The sequence below is a fragment of the Cebus imitator genome, unplaced genomic scaffold (assembly GCF_001604975.1).
Source record: "Cebus imitator isolate Cc_AM_T3 unplaced genomic scaffold, Cebus_imitator-1.0 Scaffold268, whole genome shotgun sequence".
Taxonomy (NCBI): Eukaryota; Metazoa; Chordata; class Mammalia; order Primates; family Cebidae; genus Cebus; species Cebus imitator.
The window spans coordinates 1,360,992-1,367,187 of record NW_016107583.1 but is presented as its reverse complement, the minus strand read 5'-3'; the positions used below and the strand labels follow the sequence as shown (position 1 = coordinate 1,367,187).

Here is a 6,196-nt window from a genome sequence, read left to right as displayed (position 1 = left end):
CTGGAGGCTGAATCAGGTCCCTGGGCATCTTAAGAAATTCTGTTCTAGTTAATGAAGTATAAACAAAGGCTAGTCAGGTGTGGGTGGGAGTCTGGGGACAGGTTAGGGACGCAGATAGAAAGGCAACTTATATGTAGCAAGAAACAAGCCATAACAGTGAACAATTGTAAACACTCATTTAGATGAGGAAAAAAGAATTATTGAAGTACTGAAATAATTACCATTTTAATTCAGTGCCTGGAGTATAGTAAATGTTCAATAAATGTTTGCTGAATAAATACCTGGCTTTTTAATATTGTTTTGCCATTTACAATTTCTCTGGTTCCTTAGGACAATCCTGAGAGGTAAGAATATTATTCTTCCCATTTTCATTTCCTGCAGAGGTCATGCCCCTAGGAGCAGCAGAATTGGAGCTTCGGTTCACACGCTTGATTCACTATTTCTCCCTCTTGGATCTTGTCTTCCCAAAACCTTGCAGGTGGGTATCAGTGGGCACCTGGGTATGTAATGTGATCTGAGAGTCCACCCTCCCCTCTTTCCTACAAAGAACCACTTCTCACACTTGGTTAAAAAACAAAAACAAAACTGAAAGCAAAGAAAGGGATAATGAAAATTAGGAATTCCCCCTCCACTCTCATCCAGCCACCCAACTCTACAGGAACTCTCTAAAGACAACCCCCTTTTACCTTTCTTTGTTATTATTTTTTGTACAGACAGCGTCTTGCTCTGTTGCCGAGGCTAGAGTGCAGTAGCACGATCATAGCTCATTGTAACCTCAAACTCAGGGACTCAAGGATCTTCCCGCCTCAGCCTGCCAAGTAGCTGGGACTACAGGTGCTCACCACCCCACCCATCTAATTTTTAAAATTTCTTTGTAGAGATGAGATCTCACTATGTTGCCCAGGCTGGTCTCAAACTGTTGGGCTAAAGTGATCCCCACAACCTTGACCTCCTGAAAGTTCTGGGATTATAGGCATGAGCCACCACATCAGTGGAGGCAACTCTTATAATCAGCCTATGTAAATGCGCAGATATTTTATGGGGTGTATGTGTTTGTGTCTGTGTGTTAGTACATAAACGGTAAAATTTTATAATTTCTTTTATTTTTGCTTCTTTTTTTCCCCCAAGACGGAGTTTTGCTCTTATCACCCAGGCTGGAGTGCAATGGTGCAATCTCGGCTCACTGCAGCCTCCACCTCCCGGGTTCAAGCAATTCTGCTGCCTCAGCCTCCTAAGTAGCTGGGATTACAGGTGCCCACCAGCAGGCCTGGCTAATTTTTGTATTTTTAGTAGAGACAGGGTTTCTCCATGTTGGCCAGGCTGGTCTCAAACTCCTCACCTCACGTGATCTGCAGGCATTGGCCTTTCAAAGCGCTGGGATTACAGGCGTGAGCCACCGCACCCAGCCTCTGCTTTTTTTTTTAAGACTGTAATTGGAGTAACTTTCCACATCAATGAATATAGAACTGCCTTCTTTTTAACCAAATCCTAGATGGATTTAGGTTTCTAGTCTTTTATTAATAATGCTTGAGTGAATAACTCTCACTATGCATCATTTCACACATGTGGAAGTAAATCTATGGAATACAGTTAAAATATTTAGATTCAAGGATGTGCATGTTTTAGTTTTTAAAGATGCCAAATTGCCCTTCATAATGCCCACATTATGCCCTCACAATCAATGTATAGACTGCTATCATCCTATTTTGTAAAAAATTTACTTTTCAGTTTATTCATCCACCTCCACGTGGGCTCACACTCTCTATAGCCCCAAACGGTTCCACTTCTGAAATGCAAAATTCAAACGTGCACCTCTGTCCATTAACTTTCATCCAACTACTCCCATTACACCCCTACGTCTTCTCCTAACAGCGGTGCATTCCCTTCCTCTTCCCATCACATGTAGCTGTGTGATCTGTCACTTCATCCTGGATCAGGCCAACCATTGCCACCTCCAAGCCAACACCCTAGCTACCACGTGCTCCTAGAGAGAAATCACTCCACCCGGGCTGCTCCAAATTCAAATGCCCCAACCCCACGTGGGCCCTCCGCGCCCTACTCCGCGCTATCAATGCTCCCTTCCCCGGAAGAGTTTTCAAAGCTTTCTATTCTCCTGGGAATTCCCTCCCCACCAACGGATGGCCACCCTTCCACCTTCCTCAGGGAAAGATAACCCTGTTTTTCTTCCCTCTCCTCCGCAGTTCCTCTCTGCCTTCTCTTTCCCTTGGCATTGAGGCCTCTTCTAGCCTCTCTCATCAAAACGCCTCTCCCTTGACTCTGCTCTGCCTCGTCCTGTCACTCCCTGCTCATGGCCTCACTTCCTGTGAGAGAATCTGCGCCCTGGTTATTCCACCCCCATCTCACATTTAGTCTCCAAACCTCTGAAATCTGACTTCAACCATCACAACTAAAATTGCCCTCTCGTGCACCCAGTAAGCTGACAATAATTACTATCAGCCTCCTGCCACTTGACCTCGTTGCAGCATTGGACACTTTTCCGTCCTCCTTCATGAAACGGCCTTTTGTTCCTTCAGCTTCTGGCGCCTCATCTCCTGCCACTCACCGCGTCCTGCCTGTGCTGCAGCCGTACTCAGCTCTTGGCACTTCCTCAGACGGTGAATGGAGTGCTGACTCCTCAACTCTCCAAACGATTAGTCCAAACCAAACATGGTGATCTCACTCCCCTAGCCAGCAATGTGACCCAAGCCTGGCCAATAAGACATGGAGAGAAGTTGTCTGCTTCGGGTCAAAGAGTTTTGCTTTTTTTTTTTTTTTTTTTTTTTTTTTTCACTTCTTAAAGGTCATGTGGGAAAGACAATATATCTTCTTATGCCGAGGATGGAGCAGAAGGCTGGGAGGAGGGAAGAGCCGGGAGAACACAAAGCAGAGATGAGCCAGGTGGACTCTGCCTGAGGCCACGCTGCAGAGACCTCTTGTTACGTAAGATCCTAAATTGGCTCCTGGCTTAGCCAGCTTGAGTGGGGTTTTATGTGCTTGAAGGCATTTGAACCTCTACACCATGTTTACTTCTCCATTCGTATGTGTTGTTTCTTCTGCCTGGAACCTTTTTACCATGGTTTATCCCCTCTCTCCTACTCATCCATGAAGCCCCAACTCAGGCATACTTCTACCAGGGGGCCTTCTATGGTCCTTCAAGAGAAGGCATCTTTCCTTTGTGCTCCTATAGTACTGTGTGAGAATAGAAGTATAATTTAGTTGGGACAGTGTGGTGACTCCTGTGGGTAATCCCAGCACTTTGAGAGGCCAAGGCGGAGAACCACTTGAGACCAGGAGTTCAAGACCAGCCTGGGCAACAAAGCAAGATTCCCCCTAACCCTGCCCATCTCTGTACAAAGTGAAAAGAAAAAATATTAGCCTAGCACAATGGGGTGCACCTATAGTCCCAGTTACTTGGGAGTCTGAGGTAGGGAGCATTCCTTGAGCCTACAAGTTGGAAGCTGCAGTGAGCTGTGATTGTGCCACTGCACTCCAGCCTGGGTGACAGAGCAAGATCCTGTCTCAAGAAAAAAAAATTGCTTGAATATAACTGCCACTAGACTGTAATTCTTTGGGGAGAGAGATAACTTTTAGCACCCAACACAGTGCCTGGCACACAGCAATTGCTCAGTAAATATCTGTTAAAAGAACAAATATTACTTTCATTGATCTAACCATCACTTTTTATGATAATAGCAATATTGGCAAAGACTCATGGAGATGAGCACTTCCCACATGAATAGCTGATGGTAGAGTTTTTCTGAATTGCAACTTGACAATATGTTTTAGAGTACAAAAAACAAGTATGCCAGAATGCCACTTCTAAAAATCTATCATTACAAAAGAATCAAGATTTATTTTTATATATGTGCAGGGCTGTGTTGTTCTTAATGGTGAAGCATCAAAAACAAGCTACAACAGTAGAATAGACTGGTTAAACGAATTCTAGTATAGCTATATACTGCAATACTGCACAACCAACATTTGTGTTTTTGAAAAATATTTAATCATTCGGAAGAATATTTACATTATATCATTAAGTTAAGAAGCATGTAACAAAAGCTATATCTAAATGTGATTCCTATTTTTTAAATGTATATGAACAAAGAAGACTAGAGTAAGGAACAGTGGCTGACACCTGTAATCACAGTGTTTTGGGAGGCTGAGGTGGGATAATTGCTTGAATCTAGGAGTTCAAGACCAGACTTGGCAACATAGCAAGACCCTGTCTCAACAACAACATGAACAACAGCAAAATCATCCATGCATTGTAGTGCATGCCTGTAGTCCCACCTACTAGGGAGCCTGAGGTGGGAGGATCACTTGAGCCTGGGAGGTCAAGGCTTCAGTGAGCCATGATCATGTCACTGCACTCCAGTCTGGGTGACAGAGCAAGACCCTGTCTCTAAAAAAGAAAGAAAGAAACAAAGAAAAAGACTAGAAACTGCACTAATATTTTAATAGTGGTTATCTGAGTGGTAGAATTGTGATTTTAATTTCTTCTTCATGCTTTTCTAAATTCTCAACAATAAATATATTTTTAAAGCTCGTAAAATTAATATTAAGAAAAGAGAGGAAAGGAGGGAAGAAGGAAGAAAGAACAGAGAGAGGTGAAAAGAGAGGAGAGAAAGAATAAGAAGATGGGGCTCTGAATCAGGATAGTTGAGGTTTAATACTAGCTTTACCATTAAGAGGCCATCCAGTTCAAGCTGTCATTTAGTCTTTGTCCCTCAATATCTCACTCAGCAAGTGGGAATAATATTTACCCTGCCTTATGGATTTTTTTTTTCTAAATACAAAAAAGTATATGAAGGGGCTTTGATAAAATGTATGTATTTTGTAATATCAGATGACATTTTTATTCACACAGATATTGTTTAATCATAGCTACCATTTCTATAATTTGAGCCCTCTAACACATTTTTTATCTAAATGATGAAATCTGATTCATGTGGCTTTCCAGGCATTTGAGAGACACCAAGAGTTTCATTCAGTCAATAAAAGTGTCGTTTTACTGAAACAAAAAATAAAAATTTCTTCCACTTACCAAAATGTCTGAAATCCCTAACTTCCTCATTCCTTTAAGTTGAAGTGCTGAAAGTTGCATGCCAAAATAAAAAAATTATGTAAAAAATTGAGCATTTCTTTCATGCTTTACATTCTGTAATATAAAACATGTGACCAGTTGTTTGTAAAAGAGAATAGAGAAGATGCCTTGAAGAGCTAAGTCATAGATCACTACTTTGGGGAAAGGTATTTTTCATTTCAATGAGAGAATCTGAGTAGCCAGAGGTTACCTTACAACCTCAGGTACTCAGAATTACACAACTTAATAGCATTTAATATTCTCTGTGGGTTAGCCTCAAACTGCCATTATAAGATTATTATATAAAGCACATACTACCCTTCAGCCAAACTGGAATACATTAGACTCTTATTGCTTGAAAATACATTTCTTTTGTATTTTTGCCAATCAAATAGGTCTAAAATGGTATATTACAGCATTCTTGATTGATATTTCTTTCACCGTTAATGATACTGAACATATCTTTATATGTTTATTTGTTGTATACGTTTTCTTTTCTGAGAAATGTCTTTTATTATACTTTCTTTTTCTTATGTTGTGTATTTTTTCTTGTCGATTGGTAGAATCTATATATTCTTGATACTAATAATGTGTGTATTGCAATTGTCTTTTCTCAATTTGACATTTTTCTTTCCATTTTCTTAAGATATCTTTTGATAAACAAAATATATTTTTAATATAATTGATCAATATTTGTACCAGACACTTTTGAAAAATCTTGCATTTCTTTCCCTAGACTAAGGGCTAAATTGTATTTACTTATATTTTCTAATATGGATTTTAAGGTTTTATTTTTCATATTTAAGTCCTTAATCCATCTTGAGTTGATTTTTGTATGTGGTAAAAGTAGGAATCTTATAATGGCAGTTTGAGGCTAACCCACAGAGAATATTAAATGCTATTAAGTTGTGTAATTCTGAGAGAGAGAGATCCAAGATGGCTGATCACTAGCAGCTCGGGATTGCAGCTCCCACTGAAAGAGCAGAGAACGAGAGGACGCCACACTTTCAGATCAATTTTTGTTGCTCACACACCAGGAGATTCCCAGCGGAGGAGCCCCACGTGTCGCCAGCGTGACTCTTGAGGCCGGTGAGGCGGTTTTGCCGCTGCCTT

The 6,196-nt window shown here is 40.9% G+C and overlaps 1 long non-coding RNA gene across 1 annotated transcript in view; it reads left to right on the top strand.

Annotated features, from left to right (window-relative positions):
* Nucleotides 1–324: 324 nt before the first annotated feature.
* Nucleotides 325–6,196, top strand: part of LOC108284046 — a 27,112-nt gene continuing 21,240 nt past the window's right edge. The window contains exons 1-2 of the long non-coding RNA XR_005195774.1: nucleotides 325–478; nucleotides 2,535–2,745. This is a non-coding gene — a long non-coding RNA (uncharacterized LOC108284046). The remainder of the gene's footprint in view (nucleotides 479–2,534; nucleotides 2,746–6,196) is intronic.